Below are 21363 nucleotides of genomic sequence, written 5' to 3'. Positions count from 1 at the left end.
CCCTCAAGAAGTAGTCTGTGGTGCTAGGGGCACAAAGTAAATTCCATGCCATGTGCAAAATGTTGTCCTATGCATGCCAAGGCATTTATTGAGCGGAAGATGAAGCTCTTCATTGAGTGGTTTTTAGAAACCATCGGGCCCATCATTGTTTATGATCAATGTCCTGGCCTTTGACCAGTAGATCTTGGAAACAATCTGCTTCTGAAGACAAGTTCCCTAGAAGAAGCATGCTAAACATTGCAATAGAATTCTTCAGCTTCTCGACATCACAACTGTTTGAGGGGCTGGTCTTCAGTTGACAGCTTCGCCCTCCAACTCCAGGCTTGACGCTACCCTCAGAGCCTGTTGTGTTGGAGATGAAACCAATGTCTGACTCGGCGCTGGGCTCAGACCTCCCTTTGCTATTTTTCCATTTCTGAGGTTTTCAGTCCTTGTGGTTGACCCCACTCAGAGTGTAACTGTCATGCAGACTATGCTGGGCCTCTTTTGCCCCACACCAGCTCCCTCTGGTGTACCTGCGAGCCCCAAGAAGCCTTTGTGGTCTACTAGACTTCCAGCAGCAGCTCCATCCCTGGTGTGCTGGATGACTTTATTCAGTCTCTTGCTGATATTTTTTGTTCTGATGCAAGCTGAATTTTTCCTCTGCCGAAGGACTTGATGGTAGCTCTGGTGCCATCTTTAATGTCACAGGTGCTGACATAGACATCGTTACTAAAAGTGGCAGATTTTCTGTATGAGAAAGCCAGATAGCTCATTTCCAAATACAAATCTTAGAAGTCGGTGGAAGAAGAGATCCCGTACTTAGCCTTGTCTCGTAAGGAATATTTGCCAGGTTTGTTGAGGTTTTTGGCTGCGATTCAGACTCCAATCATAAGCATTATATGCTTCACTATGCCAATGAAGACAGCAGTGAGGCAAACCATGCTTCTCCTCTCTACATTAATGGCTGTGATTGACTCTGCAGAATGCCAGGGATTTGGATATATTCCCCTGAAGTGAACGTGGAGTGTCCTTCAGGTTCTCCCACTGAGGAAGTTTACTCCTTCATGTCTATTTGGAACGCTAGAGAGGTTGTTGAACTGCTACTGTCTGTAAAGAAGAATACAGTTTACCTCTTCACAGAAATGTTGCAGCGGCATCATCTGCCTTGGAGCTTCATACAAGTTTGGCCAGGACTCAGTGCATGGGATTGGCTTCAACTGCTCGCCAGTTTCACCAGCAAGTTCAGGGGATGTTCCAGTGTCCTGTGTTTTTTATTGATGATAGCCTTTGAAGCTTGCGTAGCAGCTCTACAAGATCTTTTTCACAGCACCAGGGAGTGTGGTGGTAACAAGGGTTGTCAAAGGCTACAGCGACCATCTTCCTCCTCCCCGCTCCCACTTATCAAAACTGCTTTACCTCTGTCTCGAGGTAGCATATGGGCCCCTCCCTTCCGCCTCCCACCTCTTTCTGTTCACTCTGTCACCTACAGTTACCATGCTTGCATTCTGCTGAAGGGGAGGTACTTGCTCTATTGAGCTGGTTCTAAAAGAGGAAGCTATCTGCTGGATTCAGTGATTGTATCAGCAGTGAAGAGATGTCATCCTACAGCACCACAATATCAATGCTGTCAAAGAGACATAGTAAGGTGCTCAATCCTTTTGGGAGGAAAGGCTGTGGTACATCTTTGCAATCTACGCAGCTAGCATTATTGTCTGTGGGACACAAAAGCAATGCTTCCTGGGTTTATTAACATCTTTATTTAAATAATTTCCAACATGCTATCTTCTAACGTGAGCACTTTAGTAGCACAATTGAATGTTGAAGGTAGATCTTAACTAAGTCTATCCCTTACCCCAGCTGTGGAGATCCATGGTTAGTGGATAGAGGGATTCTTGGGTGGTTGCCAAGTTAGAGGCTTTAACAGGGTTTGTAGCCTTCTTTTTTTTTTTTTTTGCGCCATATCTCTACAGGGGGAAGGAGTAGTCCTGAATAATCAATTACAGTAGGTATGCTTCTTTAAATTGACTTGTTTTCACTTTTTCTTTTTCTTGAACTCTCCCAGGCTAGTGACATTTCTGAGAATAGAACAAATTTCAGAGTTGTGCACCTAGACCTTTGTAAGTTGATCTCAGATTCTTAAGTTTAAGCGTGAATGTCTGTTATCTGAGAGTTAAATATATTAGCCTCCACAAGGTATTCCTCTGGGGTTGTCTACATTTTCCACGCAGGCTTGCATGATACATGTCTGATTAGAAAGTATCTCAATTGGTCGTTTATCAGTTAGCCTGTATTCTTTTTTTATTGATCTCCTCAAAGCCTTTGTATCTGATAGAGACTTCTAGCTGCAGCTTCCTTACCTTAGAATTCCCTGGTCTCAGCTTCGAATCCGGAGTTTTTTCTGAGCAGTACCCTGCGCGCGCACCGTCGGACGGCGTCGGTCAAATCCGCGTGCGTCGACCAGCTCCGCGTGCGTAGTCAGCGTCGTTGGAGCCGTCTATGAAGTCACGGTTGTCTATATAGACGCTGTCTCGGCACGCGTACGTCAGTTCTTTTCCTTCCGCGCCGGTTAAGCGCAGTTTTGGAAAGAGCTGCCCTGCTTCTATGGTTTGTCAACGCTTTTTTGGCTGTTTGGAGTCATGTCTTCGAGAAAGACAGGATTCAAGCCGTGTGGTGCCCGTCATCGCACCATGTCGGTGACGGATCTGCACAGAGTTTGTCTTTGGTGCCTGGACAAGGACCACGATTCCACCTCGTGCTCCGATTGTCTGGCCATGGCGCCGAAGGCCTTGAGGGAGAGATCCCTTAAGCTTCTTGCGGCTTGACATTCATCTTCGGTCGGCGCGACTCCGCGGTGGTCTCGCAGTAGGAGGAGGTCGCGGCACCGCTCCCGGAGCCCCAAGTCCTCTTCCTCGCATTCGGTGGCAGCCCCATCCTTATTCCGGATGAGCCGGAGCGACGTCGTACGACATCGACTCCAGAGCCGATTCGGCCCAGATCATTGTCTGAGCATTATTTGAAACAGCCAAACGCAGGAGACGAATGGGAGGGGTCTGAGGACCCTTTAGAATCAGGATTGCAGCAGGACTGGTATGAGGATCTAGGGGAGGCCAGTGGACTGGACACATCTCCAGATACTAGTATGCTCTCTCCTCCTAATGTGGCTATAGAGGAGGGGGCTTCTTTCGCTATGATGGTGCGTAGGGCAGCTGAGGTCTTGGACCTAGATTTGCCTACGGTGCCAGTCAGGACGAATATCCTGACAGAAGTGCTTCAGCCGGAGGTGTCAACATCGGAGCCGTTGTTGCCCTTCAATGAGGCTCTTACAGACGTCCTTCTGGGTACGTGGTCCAAACCCAGCACAGGGGCTCCTGTGAATAGGACGGTCGGCCGGCCGCCGCCAAAGACCCGCTCCCAGCGACCCTAGTTTCCTGACACAACAACCCACTCCTGAGAGCTTGATTGTTCAAGCCTCTACTTCCCGTGGTGCCTTCCCTTCCGCTCCCCCGGATACGGAATCCAAGAGGCTGGATCAGCTTGGGAAGAAGATGTTTTCTTCCTCCAGCCTGGCATTGAGGTCTGTAAACACCTCTTGCCTATTGGTCCGTTATTCCGATACTTTATGGGATACATTGGCGCAAGTGCTGCCCCAGGTCCCGGAGGGCGTACGGGACACTCACCCAGGATGTAAAGGGTGGGAGAGATGCAGCCAAGTTTACAATCCAGTGTGGCTTGGACACAACCGACTCACTGGGCAGAGCGATTTCATCGTCAGTGGCCCTACGTCGCCACGCCTGGCTACGTTCTACTGGTTTTTCAGGGGATGTCCAGTCCAGCTTGATGGACATGCCCTTTGATGGCTCTCGCCTTTTTGGGGAAAAGGCAGACTCCGCGCTTGAGAGGTTCAAGGATTCTCGAGCCACGGCCAGATCCTTGGGCCTTTCAGCGCCGGCACGACAGCAGTCTGTCTTTCTCCCCTTCCGAGGCTTCGGGAGGGGCGTGGTACCACGCCAGCCACAGTTTAGCCACCGTCCTCAGGCTTCACAGCATCCCGGAAGAGGATGTGGTCGCGGTAATATCAGACCCAGAGGTCAGCCGCCACACAGCCCCCCTCCACTGCGCCCAAGCCCTCCTAGTGTGGTTCTGCGGGAACACGTCCGTCCAGTTGGAGGGAGGATTCGTTTTCATCTCCCTCACTGGCTTTCCATCACCACGGACAAGTGGGTCCTGCAGATCATACGGAAGGGCTACTCCCTTCCCTTCCAGTCTTTCCCTCCTTCTATCCCTCCGACAAAGGAATGGCTGATGGAGGACCATCTAGCCTTTGCTCCGTGAAGAAGTTACGGCTCTCTTGGCCAAGGGAGCCATAGAAAGAGTCCCGATATCAGAAGTAGGCAGTGGTTGTTATTCCCGCTACTTTCTGATTCCCAAAAAGAACAAAGGCCTTCGCCCTATTTTGGATTTAAGGGACGTCAATCTCTTCCTCAAGAAGGAGAAATTCAAGATGCTCATTCTTGCTCAGGTTTTGTCTGTCCTAGACCAAGGAGACTGGATGGTAGCGTTGGATTTGCAGGATGCATATTTCCATATTCCTATCCTGCCAAGCCACAGGCGTTACCTGCGGTTCAAGTGGGGCCACGAGCACTTTGTTTACCGTGTTTCCATTCGGTCTCACCAGTGCCCCTCTGGTGTTCACAAAGGTGATGGTGGTGGTGGCAGCTCATTTGCGCAGGTCAGGGATTTCAGTCTTCCCCTACCTGGACGATTGGCTGTTGAAGGCTCCTATGCCCCAGGCTCTCGTCACCCACCTCCAGACGACTGCGGACCTCTTGCATTCGCTGGGGTTCACTATAATGTGCCGAAGTCACACCTGACTCCCTCTCAGAAGCTCTCTTTCATTGGAGCTGTTCTGGACACAGTGCAGTATCGGGCTTATCCTCCCGATCAGTGGGTTCAGGATATTCAGGTTATGATTCTGATGTTTCGGCCTCTATCCTGGATCTCGGTGAGACAGACTTTGAGGCTGCTGGGACAGACTTTGAGGCTGCTGGGACTCATGGCTTCCTGCATCCTGTTGGTCAAGCATGCCAGATGGCGCATGAGGGCTCTGCAGTGGGACCTGAAATTCCAATGGGCACAGCGTCAGGAAATCTTACCGACTTGGTTTAGATCTCGGAGAGGACTGCGGAAGATCTGCAGTGGTGGTTAGTGAACTTCGAGTGGGTCAAGGGCAGACCCATCTCCCTTCCCCAACCAGATCTAACGGTAGTGACAGATGCATCACTTCTGGGATGGGGCGGCCATCTGGGGGAGGTGGAGATCAGAGGTCACTGGTCCCCGGCGGAATCCGGGCTCCACATCAACTTGTTGGAGCTTCGGGCGATCCGGCTAGCATTAAAAGCATTTCTTCCTGTTGTGAAAGGGAAGGTGGTGCAGGTGTTCATGGACAACACTACCGCAATGTGGTACTGCACCAAGCAGGGCGGTGTGGGGTCGTGGACCCTTTGTCAAGAGGCTTTACGCCTCTGGACATGGCTGGAACAGCAGGGCATGACCCTGGTGGTTCAACACTTGGCAGGATCTCTGAACGCCAGAGCAGAAGAACTCAGCAGAAAATGCTTAGAGGATCACGAATGGTGTCTCCATCCGGAGGTGGCGCAAGGACTCTTTCAACAGTGGGGAGAGCCTTGGTTAGATCTGTTCACCTCCGCAGAGAATGCGCAATGTCAGCTGTTTTGCGCGTTGGAGTTTCCAAGGGGGCTATCGCTAGGCAACGCTTTTCGTCTCGAGTGGAGTTCAGGCCTCCTGTACGCTTTTCCGCCTATACCACTTCTGCCCAGAGTTCTCAAGAAAATCAAGAACGACCGGGCCCAAGTAATCCTTGTGGCTCCTGATTGGGCACGGAGAGTTTGGTATCCAGAGCTTCTCAAAATGAGTATCGGTCCTCCAATCAGGCTGCCTCTTCGGGTGGATCTTCTGTTGCAGCAGCAGGGGAAGGTTCTCCACCCGAACCTGTCAACTCTGCGCCTTCATGCGTGGAGATTGAGCGGCGACAGTTGATGGTTTATGACCTCCCTCCTGAGGTCTGTGATGTCATTCTGGCAGCCAGGCGTCCCTCTACTAAGTCGATCTACGCATGCCGTTGGAAACGTTTTGTTTCTTATTGTTCAGAGAGGTCTATTGATCCTCTTTCTTCTTCTCTATCTAACATCCTTTTGCTTATTTTGTCTCTCGCCCAGCAGGTTTCCTCCTTGGGGACTCTTAAGGGCTATCTTGCAGCCTTATCGGCTTTTCTTCAGTTGCCTGATCAACCATCTCTGTTTAAATCACCTATAGTACAGAGGTTTTTGAAAGGGCTTGTACATCTGTTCCCGCCTGTGCCTTTCGTTATGCCCCAGTGGGATCTTAATTTTGTTCTTACCTTCCTTATGTGTGCTCCTTTCGAGCCCTTTCATAACTGTCCTCTCCGGCTGCTCACTATTAAGACAGCCTTTTTGGTGGCAATTACATCTGCCAGGAGAATGAGTGAGCTGCAGGCTTTATCTTCTAAGCCACCTTATCTCATGATATATCCTGACAAGGTGGTGTTAAGAACTCGTGCCTCTTTCCTCCCCAAGGTGGTGACCCCTTTCCATCTGGGTCAAAATATCACCCTGCCCACCTTCTTTGCACCACCGCATCCCTCTAAGGAAGAAGAGCGTCTCCATCGACTGGACCCAAAAAGAGCGTAATCGTTCTACCTTGACCGCACTAAAGAGTTCCGGGTGGACAACCAGCTCTTTGTGGGGTACGTTGGTGCAAAGAAGGGTCGGGCAGTACAGAAACGATCCATTTCGCGCTGGGTCGTTCTCTGTATAAAAATATGCTACGCTTTGGCGAAGAAGCAGCCTCCTGAGGGCTTGAGAGCTCATTCCACTAGGAGGAAAGCTGCTACCACTGCGTTAGCACGTGGCGTACCGGTGGTGGACATCTGTCAGGCCGCAACGTGGGCTTCTTTACACACGTTTGTGAAACACTACTGCCTGGATAGCCAGGTGACAAGAGGGGCATTTTGCCCGTTCTGTCTTGCAGGACTTCCTAATAGAAAAAAAAATCTCCTTCAGACCCACCACCATGGGTTATAGCTTGGGTATCTATTCTAAGGTAAAGAAGCTGCAGCTAGAAGTCTCTATCAGATGAACAAGTTACTTACCTTCGGTAACGAGGTATCTGGTAGAGACCCTATCTAGCTGCAGATTCCTTACACCCGCCCAAGCCTCCCCGCTCTGGGGAAATTTTTTCTCATGTGGATATATGTATATATATGTATATAGGTTTCTATGTGTACATATGTATATTTTTGATTTTGGCAACTTTTGCCTTTCTTATAGGCATGAAAGTGTTTTTACTCCAAACAGTCAAAGAGGTTAAAGGTGTATTGGTTGGTTCTTCTATGACTCTGTGCTTCTGGCGCGGGAAGTTGTGGAAAAGAACTGACGTACACGCTGTCCATCTTGATACCTGCACGGGCTCATCACTTCTATCAGCGTGTTGGTACACAGCATTTTCTTATTCACTTCCGTAATTTGTATTCTTACACTTACTTTTGTAACTATATCTTTTATGCAATTGATGTCATAGTATACATATCTGTTTTTGGTTGTATTACAGCCCTGAAGAAGCCCTTTTATTGGGCGAAACGCGTTGGCTGTTCACTCTGAGTATTATTCAATTTGCCTACGGAAATGCAAGAACACAAGGCTGTTTTACTTTATTTTTTGTCCTAACACATCTCATCTACGGATACTATTAAAGAAGTACTAATCATCTGCACTGTCAGGGCATTGGACTTCTCCTTTTGCTTATTCTATATATTTATTTGTTTATATTGCAGTGCACCGCCTCTTTGAGTGTTTTCCAGTGGGGCTGCCTCAGCCCTGTTTAGTTCTTTTTGCAGCAGGAGCTTTGGTGAAGTTGCACGCTTATGGAAACCTAATAGCAGTATTGTTGTTTATTTGTATTTTCTTACCACCGGGTACTTACAGGGATGGTACGTTGCCTATGAGCTTGCTGCAATCCTTTTTGTCTACCCCCTGGCAGGTGGGTCAGAAGCAGACTCCTCTTTCTTTCTCAACCACATTTCACAGTTGTGACAAATGCATCACTCTGGGGATGGGGCTGAAATCTGGGAGAGGTAGAGATCAGAGGACACAGGTTACCTGCAGAATCCAAACTCCATTTCAACTTGCAGGAGAACCTTGCGATCTGATGAGCATTGAAAGCACACCCTCGTTCTATCAATGGAAAGATAGTGCAGGTGTTCTCCAACAACACAACCGCCATGTGATACTGCAACATACGGGGTGTGGTAGGGCCATGAATTCTATGTCAGTAGGTCCTGCGTCTCTGAATATGGCTGGAACAGAAACACCTGGTAGGTTCTTTGAATGCCAGGGCGGACAAACTCAACCGTCGATGCCTAGGCAATCACGAATGGGGTCTCCATTTGGAGGTGGTGCAAGGTCTCTTTTCAGCAGTGTGGAGAGCATGGGTTAGATCCTTTCGCCTTCAAATAGAACACACAATATCAGCAGTTTTGCACATTGGAGTTTCCAAGGTGACTATCACTTGGACACGCTTTTTGTCTTGAATGGTGCTTAGGCCTCCAAATGCCTTTCCACTCATACTACTTCTGCTGAGAGTTCTCAAGAAGATCAAGAATGACAGGACTCAAATCATCCTTGTAGGAGATTCACTTTTTGGTATGGTTACCCCCACTTTTTGCCTGCTGTCAGTATGCTTTAACTGTTTTCACTGGGATCCTGTTAACCAGGAACCCATTGATTGTGCTCTCTCCCTCTAAATTTGGTTGCTTAGGACTTTGCCCACCCCTTAATTGGCATATTAGTGCCCCCATCTAAGTCCCTAGTATTTGGTACTTTGGTACTCACTGCACTGGAGCACAAGGGGTTCCCCATGGGCTGCAGCATGTATATTGTGCCACCCATGGGAGCCCATGCAAAATGTTTCTGCAGGCCAGCCATTGCAGACTGCGTGAAAAGGTGCATGCACCCTTTCACCACAGGTCACTGCACCAGGCCACAGTAAGTCACCCCTATGGTGGGCCCTCCTAGCCCAGAGGGCAGGGTGCATGTGCCTGTGTGTGGGGGCACCTCTGCATGAGCAGAGGTGCCACAACGAGCTCCAGCCTCATTACACCGGACTTTGTAAGTGTGGAAAATACATTTTTCCTGTGTACTGAACACTGGTCACTCACTATATGTCCAGCTACATAATGGTAACTTCGAACCTGGGCAGGTTTGGTATCAAACATGTCTTAATCATACCCCAATACTGTTGCCAGTATTGGTTGTATGATTCCATGCACTCTTGGGGGCTTCTTAGAGGACCCCCAGCATTGCTCCTACCAGTCTTCTTGGGTTTTCTGAGCAGCACTGCTGCTTCCACCCCTTAGACAGGTTTCTGCCCACGTGCCGCCTGACCAGCTCAGGCAGAGAAAGGCAGAACAAAGGATTTCCTGTGGGAGATGGAGGTAACAGCCTCTTCCTTGGAAATAGTGTTACATGGCTTGGGTGGGGTAGCCTCTCCAAGCCACCGGTATGCTTTGAAGGGCACATTTGGTGTCCTTCATGCATAAACCGGATTGCACCAGTCCAAGGGCCCCCAGTCCCTGCTCTGGTGCGAAACTGGACAAAGGAAAGGGGACTGACCACTCTCCTGTCCATCACCACCCTCGGGCTGGTGCCCAGAGCTCCTCCAGTTGGCCACTTGATTCTGCCATCTTGAATCCAAGGTGGGCAGAGGCCCCTGAGAGCATCTGAGTGGCCAGGTCAGGTAGGTGACTTCTCAGCCCCCTTCTGACGGGTGGTCACCCTGTTCCTTGACCAGTCCCCCTTACTGGGCTATTTAGGGTCTCCCTCTTGGATGGGTCCTCGGATTTGACGTGCAAGATTCCAGCAGGACTCCTCTTCCTCGTTTTCTTAATCTTCTGGCCACTGGCACTGCAACTGGACTGGACTGCAACTCCAGCTCCTTCCAGCAACTGCAACAATTCCCCAGCTGTGCATCTTCTGAGGGCGACGAGTCATCAGCCTGCACAAGAAGTAAGAAGGAATCTCCCTTTGAGTTAAGAAGTCACTCCCCTGCATCCACAGGCACCAATTGCAACGACGACCGCTGGCGTGGATCTTCTCTCCTCCGGAGCTGCATGTATCCTGCACCATAGGTGGTGATCTGGAGTGGTCCCCTTGATCCTTTTTCCCAGGTGTCCAACTTGGGAGATAAGCCCTTGCTCCTCCTTGCAGGACAGTACCCCTGTGCACTGTGACTCTTGCAGCTACCAAGGTTGGTTTGTTCCTCCTCCAAGGGATCTTTAGGCTCTCTGTAGCCCCAGCCCCCAGCACTCCCTCCTGCAAAGCACAGTCTCCTTCCTGCTGCTCCAGCGACCTGGGACTCCTCTTCAGGTGTGCTGAGTGGGCCTCACTGCGACTCCTGTACCTGCTGCCAGTGGGTTTCCTGTGGGGACTGTCTCCTCTTCTTGTGATTCTCTCAGCTGCTGAGGGTCACCCTGGACTCTCCTCCTTGGGTCGAGTCTCCTGGACCTTGCTGGTCCTCTTCTGCCTTGCAAACCTTCATCTCCGACTCTTGCATTAGCCAAGGCTTGTTGGTGGTTTTCCAGCACCACTGACTGACTGCATCCCAACAGCATATGTGGACATAACTTGCATCACTTCTGGAACTCCTCTTCTGCTCCTGTGCTGCAGTAATGACTTTCTTGATCCACCGTCGACCTGGTCCTCCATCCACACAGGGGTGGGTAGTGGCTTCTGCCACGGCCAGACACTCCAACTCGAACTGGATTTGGTCTCCTTCTTTTGCAGGTCCTCTTCTGTCAGGAACCACCTTTGGGTTCTTCTAGTCTTGGTTGGGTCTTGCATAATCCTTTTCCAAAGTCGTCCTGTTGGTTTTGGGGAAAGCCAGGTACTTACCTCTGCTCTCCTGGTCGCCGGGAGTCACTCTGGATCTCACCTCTTGGGATTCCTAGTTCCTCCAGCTCCCTTCTACTGATCCCACTTCCTTGGGTGGTGGATTGCCTTTCACATTACACTTTTTGTAGTGTATGCTTTGGCCCTCCCCTGGGGGGGCACTCCCTATTTGCTATTGCTTTCACCAATGCCCATTGCTTTCTATGCTATTTACTGATTGCTAAGTAATGATAGTTTGTTTACTTAGCTCTAGTTGGGGTATTGCTGTACAGTATTTTAGTATTTGTGTTACCATAATAATGTACCTTTATTTTTGTAACACTGTGTGGTTCTTTCATGTGTGTAAGTGCTGTGTGACTATAGTGGTATTGCATAAGCTTTGCATGTCTCCTAGATACGCCTTGGCTGCTCATCCATAGCTACCTTTAGAAAAGCCTTGGCTTCCGAGGCACTGCCTGCACTTCACTAATAGGGGATACCTGGACCTGGTATAAGCTGATAACACCATAGGTCCTCACAACACACCAGGCCAGCATCCTACAGTGGGTGACCCACTGCATCTTTTCTGGGGCAATCCACTCTTGCGTCCCACCCCAGAACTACCTTTGGCGACAGATGTGCTCAGCTCCTTGGACAGTGGCCACATTATTGCATTATTTGCATTGGCTTTTAATCCAAATTAGACGGGTCTTGAAGGACTGGGGGATCCAAAGAGGCGACACAACACATCTGGTGTCGCTGTATGCAGACGACACGCTCTTCTACCTTAAATCCCCTAGAGACTCCCTACCATTATTGTTGCAATATCTAGGTGCATTTGGGAACACTACTGACCTCTGAATCAACTTACATAAATCACTGATCTTTCCACTGGGTGGGCTGTCGAGGGCTGAACCAATGGTATTCCTGCCCCTCCCACTGCACTGGCTGGCAGATAGATTCCGGTACCTGGGTATGATGAAAGCGTTCACATGGCAGAAACACATGCAATATAATATCGACAAAGTTGCGGAAGGGCCTTAAGGCATTAATGCAGTTCTGGAACACACTCCCACTGTCGATGATTGGTGGAATTGCCATGGCAAAGATGGTCTTTCTGCCCTGCTGCCTAGACACCTTACAACACTCGTTTGACACTCTTCCTAGGACAACTTTTTAGTGATTGAACTCATTACGCCCTACACTCGTATGGAAGAGGGGACGATGCTGGGTGGCACATGAATACTTACACCTTCCAATGAGAGAGGGAGGTCTTGCTCTACCACATATGGAAATATATTACCTGGTATTTCAGTTGCATCACGCAGCACACTGGCTCACAGACGATGAGAACTGGGAGAAGATACTGTTGGCTGATGTGAACAGAGTTGGTCAGTGGAAAGGGTACCTTATGTTATCACACATATAGCAACACTGTGGGAATGTACAGTAAGGGTAATGATGCGGAGAACACCATTTGCGAGGGACTTCCGCTTTTGGTACTTCCCCGCCTTCCGGACACTGCCAGAGGCTGTTGATGCTACAGCCTGGAGAGAGGGTGGGTTGAGGGTGTGATAACCTGGGGTACCTGAGTTTTGTCTCATTCGAGGCGACACTAGACATGTTAGTCTTGGGAGAGGGCCAGTATTTTCTAGTCACCAGTATAGCATATATCGCAAAGAGATCTCGCACGATTATCCTGCTGCTCCGCCAACTTCATTGATACTTAGGGCTTTATTGGAGTTGGATGCACACAACATTTAGTTGCACATATGTACAGGGCTCTGCTGGCTGGCAGGCCGCAGATTCAATACCGGTCTAAAGCTGCGTGGGGAGAAGGCTTGGGACAACTGATAAATGCTTCTAGTTGGCAGAAAATATGCACTGTAGTACACACGGTATCTTGAAATGAGAGATTTAAATTGGCCCATTTTAATGGTTTACCTCGCACATATATCACACCAGTCTTACTAAATGAAATTGAAGGGTGCCACAGATGTCAGGAACGTGTAGCGACCTTTATCCATTTAGCTTAGCACTGCCCAGTGATTAGCACATACTGGGCGGCGGTAGTGAAACACGGAAAATGGAGTATAGATTAGATTTACTCAATTGACACTGCTTTTAGCCAACCATAGGGAGGCCATCACATGGTTGGAACAGGGACCAGAGGTAGAATTAGGGAACAGGGATGTACTGGAATGGACTGTGGTAGAAGAGGCTCGCCTAAGACGTGTTAGGACGGACAATAACACCAAAGCAGACATATAAACATGGGATACATTATTAACTGAATTCGAAGCCGAGGTCAGTTCATTAATGAGTGAGTCAACAGATGAGGAGACATAAACGAAAACGAGGGCTCATTACTATACATATTGAAAATAACTAAATGCTATAGAATTGGATATTTAGTTAGATGCTTGAATTATACAGGTGGCTTCAATGTGCAACTGATTGTAAATTGTATACCTTCTGACTGATTGTAACAATGATCTCATGGGTTCATTATTGTTGTCGATAAGTTTAAGAGCTGAGTTCAGCCATATACAAACTCAAAATCCATTAATAAAAACAGATTCTTCAACATTGGCGACAGACCTATCACTGCTTGGTTGGGGAAGGGTAACACCTGGGGAAGGGGAGATCAGAAAACCTATGTCTCCAGTTGCGGGCTAGCTCCTCATCAGTCAACTGGAGCCTTGGGCCAGTCATCTGGTCCTAAAGCACTCCTGCATCCATCAAGGAGAGACTGGTAAGGTTCTCATCAATAACACTGCCATGTGCATGTGGTACTGCAACAAGCAGGGCGAAGTGGGGACCAACAGTCCTTGATCAAATTACCTGTTCTGATTAGATTTATAAAATGTTTGTCGTGTTCTGACTGCAATAGAACATGGAACCCATGAAGGATTTCCTGCCACTTCTCCTGCCCTGAGTTCTGAAGAAGATCATGAATGAATGGGCCAAAGTCATCCCAGTGGCCTCAAATGGGGCCTAGGACACAGGCAGGCCCCTTACAGGCAAATCTGTGGGGGGGGGTAGGGGGTGGCCCCTTTATTTGTTAAGTTTTTGACCCTAGCACTAAGTTTAGTGTGCACTGTAAAAGGTTATTTGTCAGGCGTTATGGTCTTTCTACATTTGCCAGACCATCCGTTCTTGTTCAGATCACCTGTTCTAATGAAAGCTACAAAACGTTTGATACACATATTCCCTAACGTGCCATTTCTGTTGCCACAGTGAAACTTTCTTGGTCTTGCCATTCATGTAATATGTACACCCATTGAGCCTATGCGTAACTGCTCACTGTGGCTCCTGACCTTGAAGACTGTCTTCCTTGTTGTGATCGCGTCAACATGTTGCATGATTGAACTATAGGCACTGTTGGTGCAGTGGCCAATTTGCAAAATATTCTAGAGAAATCGGTGATGAGGACTTAGGTGACTTTTCTACGAGAAGACATGACTTCCTCCCATGTTTGGCTTGTGCCAACGTCCATTGATTCCCCGCCGCCCCCTTCACCCAACCCACGAAAGATGTGGAGAATCCCAGTTAGTTGGACACCAAAGGGGCTTCGTACTTTTACTTAGCCCACTCAAACATCCTTGTTACAATCTACAAACATTTGCTCTGATACTCTGGAGCGAGGAAAGGAAAGCCTGTACAGAAGAGGTCCCTTGCCTTGGTTCATCGTCCTCTGCACTAAGATCTGCAATGTGCTAGCCAAAAGGTATCCCAGGAAAGGTCTAAGAGACAATTCCATGAGGGCCAAGGCTGCTATACCTATGTTGGCCCTGAGAGGACCCTGTCTTAGATACCTGCCAGGCTTCATCATGGGAGTCACTTCATATGTTCACAAAGCACTACTGTCATGAATCTAGACCAAGCAGGAAGGATACTTCGCCTGCTCAGCTCTGCAAGAAGTTTTGGGTTGAATCCACTCCTCAGACCCTCCACCTTGAAAAAAGTTATTTGCCTTTGGTAAAGCTCTTTCTGGTGGATACTGTAGGAACACATTAGTCATAGCCCTCCTCCTGCCTCCAATTTCTGTGGAGTGGTGTAATTTTAACTTCTAAAAAGGTCCCAATTTAGTACTCTGCATATTGTGACCAACGTTTATTAACATTGCATGTATGTTGTTGTGGAAAGAGAAGAAACTTACATCAGTTCTCAGAGGGCTGCATAACATAATTTATCTGCATGCAGGAGCACAGTTAGAAAAACTCTGAATTCATTCTGGCACCTGGGTAATATTCTGAGGTGGGGAATGTACAGTTAGGTAGAATATCCACCATAAAGTGCATTATTGAACTGAAGTAAATTGTTCTTTGCATGTTTGTTTTAAGTGCTCGATTGTGTGTTCAAAGGTTGGTGGAGAACTAGAGCAAATATTTCTTGTTCATCTGTTTATTTTCTGTGTTAGGGAAAATAGACAATTGGTCTTGACTCTAGCTGTGACATTGTAAACTGTGAAACCCATGAAATAGGTGTGTCCCCCAACCCATAATGTTCTTCTCTAGTTCCTTTATGAGTAGGAAAAGATGCAAGGTATTGGGGGTAGCATTATGGACCGACTGTCCGGGGTGGTGGGGGGGGGGGGGTTGGATGGGGTGGAGAGAGAGAGAGAGAGATAGAGAGATATATTAGGAAATAGAATTTTTGAAAAACCTAGTAATTTACTTACAGCGACGTTACAGTTAAGTTCTGAATTTCCTCGTACAAAACCTTAGAAATTCACTAGTTATAGTTAGTTATTTCAAGTTACGAGCCTGCAGCCCACCATGTACTATATTTTATTGATAATTTTACAACCTATCGTACAGTAATATCAATGATATCATAAAAGATGTCATGAGTGCTGTAATATCTGGGAAAATTAGCAGTGCATTATGAGGGCGCAAGTTATAATTACCTTAGTGCACAAGTTATAGTTACTTGAGGCCAGACCCTGCGACCATCCACCCAACCCTAAGCTGCACAGGGTCTTTGGCACTGCGCAGTGGGAGTTGGCAATAGGTCCATGTGGCCCCCGTGTCTGTAGCACCCATCCTCTGGGGCCTGGCCTTCTAAAAAGTTTTTATTTTTTGGGGGTGGGGTGCCCACCCACCCCAGTCGATTTCGGCCCGTGGACCCATGGAAAGGACCACAGACACACATGCAGTTGAACCCTCAACCTTCAGGGTCTAAGACCTTAACCACTAAGCCAAAAGTGACTCCCTGAGGTGTGGTTTCCAGACTTAGCTGTGACATCGAACCTAAAGATTTTGAGTGGAAAAAGACTTCAATGCTACATCACTAGGAATGTTTAATAATCCAAACACTGGAAAATAAACAGACACACTGTCATGAGATAAAGTGATTTGAACCTTCAGCCTGCTGACAGTCCAAGAGCTTCAACATTAGGCCAGAAGTGACCCTGTTCTGCTGTGCCTCAAAACTTAAGTATAACATTCAAGCCAAACATTTTGCTAGTGTGACAATTTGAAGTCATTGCATGGAGTGACAATTGCATAACAGTCTCTCTCTTCCATCCCATTATGTGATGGAAGTGAGAGAGAGTGACAGGACTGCTGGGGAGAAGCCTGAAGGGCCCTGCGGTCCTAGCCAGCTCCCCAGGTGCTGCAGGAGTCAGCATTACTCTAGGGAGCTAGGTTCTGGTTGCAGAATAAACCTCCCTCTTCCCACGACCCCCCCCCCCCCCACTCCCACCCCCACCTCACACACTTTTTGCCTGTTTTTTAGATGGAATTATGGAATTTCGGCCAACGTGCACTGTGCTCCTGCTAACCACTATTACAAGTGAGGGCATATCTGCATGAGCTGATATGTCACTACTGTGTCTTTGTCGATTTTCAGGCATAGTAAATGTACAGGGAAGCCATTTTAAATGCATGTGCTGGACACTGGTCACTAAGAGTTCCCCAGCTACATGATGGCTTCTCTGAATCTTGTGATGTTTGATAGCAAACATCTCGGAATAATAAACCCTCACTGACCCTAGTGATAGATTTATGAAAAATGCACCCAAAAACCTAAACAGCTACTGGTGCGTTCAGTGACTAGTCTAAACCAGTGCAGCTATCCTAGACCGAGTTCTGTCCCCTTGAAGTGAGAGTGAGCACTCTCGGAGGCCCAGGACAAAGGCCTGCTCTATGCAGCGGTGTGACCTCCTGTCCTAAGCAGCATGGACATTCTAGGGCAAGAAGCTTCAAAGGGCTTTCCGCCTTTGTAATGCGATCCAGGTCTCTCCAGATGGTGATGACCACCCACCCCCCCCCCCCAACTAGAGGAAGTAGTCATAAAAAGGGTGTAGTCACTCTCCAGGGGTCAGCTCATTAGCTACCACCAAGTACTCCGTGTAACAGCCCTAAATTGATTATCAGGTGGAACCCCTGAACCCTAGAACTCAAACTTCGAAAACCTAAGAAGACCCGGACAAAGACGAGTTGCACCTGCAGAAGAGGCAAAGAAGAAGCAGCTGACCTGGACCCAGGCCCTCCAGCCCACCTGCTGACCTCAAAGAATCCTGCACAAAAAGCAAACTCAAGTCTTCTGTGGCCACCAGACTTGCCTCGCAAGAAGAAACTCCAAGAATAGGGCTCTGCAGCTGACGAAACCCCTACACCAGGAGTGGCCACTTCACCCGACATCCACGGCCTGAGGTGAAACCAATTGATGTCACCAACGCGCGTCCCCAGAGACCAATTCCATTGTAGTCTCACCCCTCTTGGACTCCCCGAGGTGCCCACAGCGTCTGCACACAGGCCCCCTCTCCCACAGGTTTGTGGAGAGAGAAACTCTTTCAGCTACAGCATCCACTGCACCCATGACCCCTGACCCCAGCTGAGGTGGGTCATCAGTGCCAACAACGTCCTCTGGCTCCTAGGAGCTCAAGTCAACCATGGGTCCACCCCTGCTGGACTCCCCCACAATGCCTGCAGCCTCAGCCTGCAAGGCCCCCTGACCACGAGTGCTCCCGGATGTGAAAACCCGATGCCTAAGGGCACCCCTGCATCTGTCTCCCTTGAGCACAGGAGAAGAGGACCAAAAGGTGCATCTACATCCTAGAGCACCCCAAGTCTACTACCTCCCTGTTTATTGTCCCAGAATGGCTTCATAGCCAGAGCCTATTGTCACGAGGACCGAACTCCCATAGGTATCCTTTGGGCACCCGACGCCTTACTGCATCTCTGCACCCTGCTGCCCCAATGCTGCTCGGAGTGACCTACTGGTGTGGTTCTGATCAGTCCCCAGTACTTACCTTAACTCCTTGAGATTTGCTTTGTAAGTTCTTGTTAACCGTGTGTTTGCTGAACATTATTTGCCTCTATAGAATAACTTTGAGAGCACTGTGAAAATTGTACTAAGTGTCTATTTCTGAAACTGCAAAGTGTTGATGCTTTAAAGTCTGTATTTGCATGCAGGTAAACAGATAAGAACTCTGCTTTCTGCACGAGAGAGCTGTCGGAACGCTCTCATTTGCAGAAAGCGAAGTGCTTGCTCTGACTTGGCAGGAGCTGACAAAGGTCCTGACAAGTGAAAACATACAGCTATGTCCCTGAGGTGGGCACCTCAAGACATAGCAGGAGCTGGACCTGGATGCTGGCGGTCCCCAGGGCCATCTATGGCTCCTCGAGGGGTGCCGCGAAGCCCCTCTCCAATGTTCTATTTGCCCTGGGGAGGTGATGGTCCCTGTGGCCGGCGATCTGCAACGGACTCCCTTTCTTCTTTTATTGTAGCCCAGGGGAGGTGGTGTTCCCTAGGGCTGCGGGGGTGGCAGCCATCCCTTCCTCCCCCTCATACATAGTGCGTTTAGCCCTGGGGACGTTGTGATCCCTGGGGCTGCGAGTGGGCTGTGTGTCCCACCTGCATTTTTCTCTGCAATCTCCCCTGGCAGGGATCACCAAGTTCTGCATATTGACTGAGCGGGCCTCCTCCCAGAATGGATAACTCTGCCCTGCCAAGTATTACTTTGCCAAGTATTACTCTGTTAAAGCTGTAACTTGCAAAGTCCATGTCAGCTTCTAAAGATTTCCACCAACAGATTCATACTACACATGGGGTTGTTCCTTGTCCGAGCTGTATTTTATTTCTTTACCTTCCCTGATCTACCCTAGTGTTTAGATGCTAACCAGAGAAGTGTGAATGCCACATGGCTTATCAGGGCAAAAATAGAAGTACCGCCCCTTGTGCTGTCATGATGAGCTCTCTGCACATCTATTGCATCAGTGTTCTCAATGATCACATTACCTGCCATTGAAGCTGTAACAGGTGGAATTCTGGCAGTGCTAGAGCTGCCCAATGCAGAATTCATTTTTAATGTCACCCAACAAAATGGCTGTGTTCTGGTTATTGGTGTAGGATTTCCTGTATGATTTTGAACAATTGTTTATTATCGATGTTGGGTGCTTTAGAAGGTAAAAGTAAAATGAGTTTGCCATAGTGGGACTCAGCCACGCAAACGCACGCATCAACCACCTTTATTTGTTATCATGTGATTTACCTTGCTCAGAGTGCCACTCCTGAACTTGACACTTTAATGAAAGAATACGGCAATTTCTTATGTTCACTGTTATCCAGAAACGTTTATTGCAACACCTATGTAGCCCTTTTTCTGCCTTGGTATTAATGCACTCTTTGCCTTTTTACTACTCCATTGATGTTTGAAATTCCACGACCCTGTACATCATTTTGCTGCCTTTTGTCTAGGTTTGTGCTAAATAGATACCATATGCATGCCTACCTATATAGAAACACACATAGAGCTTGATAGCCTACTCCTTCTCGATTTCCAAAATATACACAGCAATTGTTTAGCCTGATCCCTTTGAACATTCTGCATTAAATAGCCATTTCTGTGAACATTTCTGTATACTCCAGGGTAACCTTAAATAAACAGTTTCAAGTCTGCTGCGCATTTGAAAAAAACGTATTTCAAATGGGTCTGTGGGGTGGTAGGGTGTTAGGGGTGTCTAGTGGCTCTTGTTTATACTGCTGTTTCTTGAATTGATGATGCCCAACGTACCCGAGGCCTGATCCAAGGGCTGCACCAAAGTTATGTTTGATTCTTTGCCATGTGCATTGAGTATTAGGGATGTGCATAATATGTCGGTCCTTGCATTTGGCCTTGCTCTTCTGACATACTTCATCAGATATTATTGGTCTTATTTGGTAACAATGTAATGAGTTCTTAAAATAATGTAACTTTCACTGCTGTTTGTAGCATTTTACACAGGCCTCTCACTACCAGAAACCTGGGCAAAGTTTTAACTTGATCTGACATTGGACGTGACAGACCAGATTTCAAACATAAGAACTTCTCTCGTTTACTAATGTATGTAATCTGTTGACTTTGGCACCCCTTGCCATAGTGTCATAGAGGTCAGTAAGAAAATGTTTGTAAGGCCAAGCCTTCCCCTAAGTTGAATTGGCAACTCGTTGATCTCAGGAAATAATTGGAGACGAAATGGGTGGGGAGTGTGGGGTGGGAGGGGGAGCAGGATTGGGGATGCTTGCTGGCAAGTGAGTGCATTTGAGGGTTCTCCATTTCCAGCACTTTCACAATGTATTCGATGTTGCTTCTCACATGTCTATTTTTTGGTTCCATGGCTGTTGTTCGATGTTGTCTGCTTAGTTTTAATCAGTTCACTGTGTCCTCGAGCAGGATATAGCCCTTCCACTAGATGTAATGGATGTTTAACTGTTATGCATTCTTTCCAAGGTGGCAGCCTTATTGTTGTGGCTTCCCTAATGCGTTTGAGTGTTCTCAACAAGTTCAAGTTATGCCCGGGGGTCACTACAGTCCTTGTCGAGGACACCCCACTTATATTGAAGGCTTTTCTTTGGAAAGTTCCAGCCCCATTATCTGTGCGACCCTACCCTGTCTAACAGAGCTACAGTATCCAGCACCTTACCCGAAGGCCCTTAGAACAGACTTTAATCCATCGGGTATCTGTATGGGGCTGGGCATAAGTGGGTCTGTTTTCTTCTGTGATTCTGGATGAAGACTCCCTTTCACCTTTCTATGTCTCTGGGTGGCTTCTTATCCCCAGCATCACAAGTTCATCCACTGCTGTCACCGCTTCTGTCCACTAGGATGCCCATTCCGCCCCACCCCCACTTCCCACAGTCAGTTAAGTGAAACTGCAATGTGAATGAGGCACCGTGTCCTCTAGATGCCCGATTTTACTACCTTGCTTGTAGAGTGGTAAATCTGTGTAAAGTGTGACTGCTTGGGTGGTTGTCCTGGCTCCTCTCCCCCAATAGTATAGCTGGACTGTTCACACCACACCCCCCCCCCCCCCCCCCTCCCTTTGTAGATTTGTACATAGTGGATTTGGCTATCCCAGCCCACTTTCTTTGCTGAATGAACTTGTGTAATTTGTTTTGTTTTGACTTTCTGTGACAACAAAAAGATTTC

At 48.2% G+C, this 21363-nt stretch overlaps 1 protein-coding gene across 13 annotated transcripts in view; it reads left to right on the top strand.

The window, feature by feature from the left end:
- BAZ2B (bromodomain adjacent to zinc finger domain 2B) overlaps positions 1–21363 on the top strand; it is a 1256112-nt gene that overhangs the window by 503350 nt on the left and 731399 nt on the right. The gene's annotated exons all lie outside the window — the stretch shown is intronic.

The sequence above is a fragment of the Pleurodeles waltl genome, chromosome 3_1, assembly GCF_031143425.1.
Source record: "Pleurodeles waltl isolate 20211129_DDA chromosome 3_1, aPleWal1.hap1.20221129, whole genome shotgun sequence".
Classification (NCBI taxonomy): domain Eukaryota; kingdom Metazoa; phylum Chordata; class Amphibia; order Caudata; family Salamandridae; genus Pleurodeles; species Pleurodeles waltl.
This window is presented reverse-complemented; position numbering and strand designations above follow the sequence as displayed.